We start from the raw sequence: 1,497 nt of genomic DNA, 5'->3' as shown, positions 1-1,497 counted from the left end.
GCAGGTGCTACGCTGCGTTGATGAATCGCACCTACGAGCTTTGCGTACGTACTTCGTAGAAACTCGGTGTAAGCAATACACTTTACGCAACGTTGATGAATCCGGCCCCTGATTGGCAAATTTTGTCTCTTATTTATTTAATTTTTTATGATTTTTAGCTAATTTTGTTTTAATTTAGAATTAGGGATAGGGTTAGAGTTAGGGTTAGGGTTAGGGTTAGGGTTAGGCTTAACCTATGGCAGAAAGCTATATGATTTCTCTAGACCTTGTGCAGTGACGTCATATTATATGATGTTCTATTGTTTCCCCGGCATCTTGGTGATCATAGATATCATATAACAACATGCTGTTATATGATATCTATGTTGATGATCATCTCATTCTGCTCAGCTGGCTTAGACTGGTACCCGGTCGGCACCGTCATTCCGTCCAGAGACAGATCCACGTCCAGAGCCAGTCTACAGCTTGATCACCATAGCGTTTGCTGCATGGTATATGTAGGAGTGTTTCACGTGACGTCATAGATCAGGTCACGTGTATTTGTTATGTGTCATGGTTGGCAGCATAGATGGCAGAAGCGAAGCGTGCTGCTTGACATTTACAGATGAATGACCACATGTTCTGATAGAAAGCGCTGTTTATGTAGTGCATTTACACGTGCGTGCTGCGTGCGTGCGTGCGTGCGTGTGAACTTACACGTGCGTGCGTGCGTGCGTGTGCACGTACACGTTCGTACGTTCGTGTGCGTGCGTGCATGCGTGTGTGTGTGCGTGCATGCGTGTGCAGGTACACGTGTGTGCATGAGTGCGTACGTGCGTGTGTGTACAGGTACACGTGCGTGCGTGCATGCATGTGCACGTAGACGTGCGTGCGTGCGTGCGTACGTGTGCACGTACACATGCGGGCATGCATGCGTGCGTGCGTGTGTACGTAAACGTGCGTGCATGCGTGCGTGTGTGCGTGCGTGCGTGCGTGTGTGTGCGTGTGCACGTATACGTGCGTGCGTGCGTACACGTGCGTGCATGTGTGCGTGTGCACGCGTGCGTGCGTGTGCAAGTACACGTGCGTGCGTGCGTGTGTACGTACACGTGCGTTCGTGCGTGCGTGCGTGTGAACTTACACGTGCGTGCATGTGTGCATGCGTCCGTGTGTGTGCACATACACGTGCGTGCGTGCGTGCGTGTGTACGTACACGTGCGTGCGTGCGTGCGTGTGAACTTACACGTGCGTGCATGCGTGCGTGCGTCCGTGTGTGTGCACGTACACGTGCGTGCGTGCGTGCGTGCGTGCGTGTGCAGGTACACGTTCGTGCGTGCGTGCGTGCATGCGTGCGTGCGTGCGTGTGCACGTACACGTGCGTGCATGAGTGTGTGCGTGCGTGCGTGCGTGCGTGCGTGCGTGTGAACTTACACGTGCATGCATGCGTGCGTGCGTCCGTGTGTGTGCACGTACACGTGCGTGCGTGCGTGCGTGCGTGCGTGCGTACGTGTGTGCGTG

This window comes from Priapulus caudatus, unplaced genomic scaffold (genome assembly GCF_000485595.1).
Source record: "Priapulus caudatus unplaced genomic scaffold, Priapulus_caudatus-5.0.1 Scaffold690, whole genome shotgun sequence".
NCBI lineage: Eukaryota > Metazoa > Priapulida > Priapulimorpha > Priapulimorphida > Priapulidae > Priapulus > Priapulus caudatus.
Note: the sequence above shows the minus strand (reverse complement) of the source record.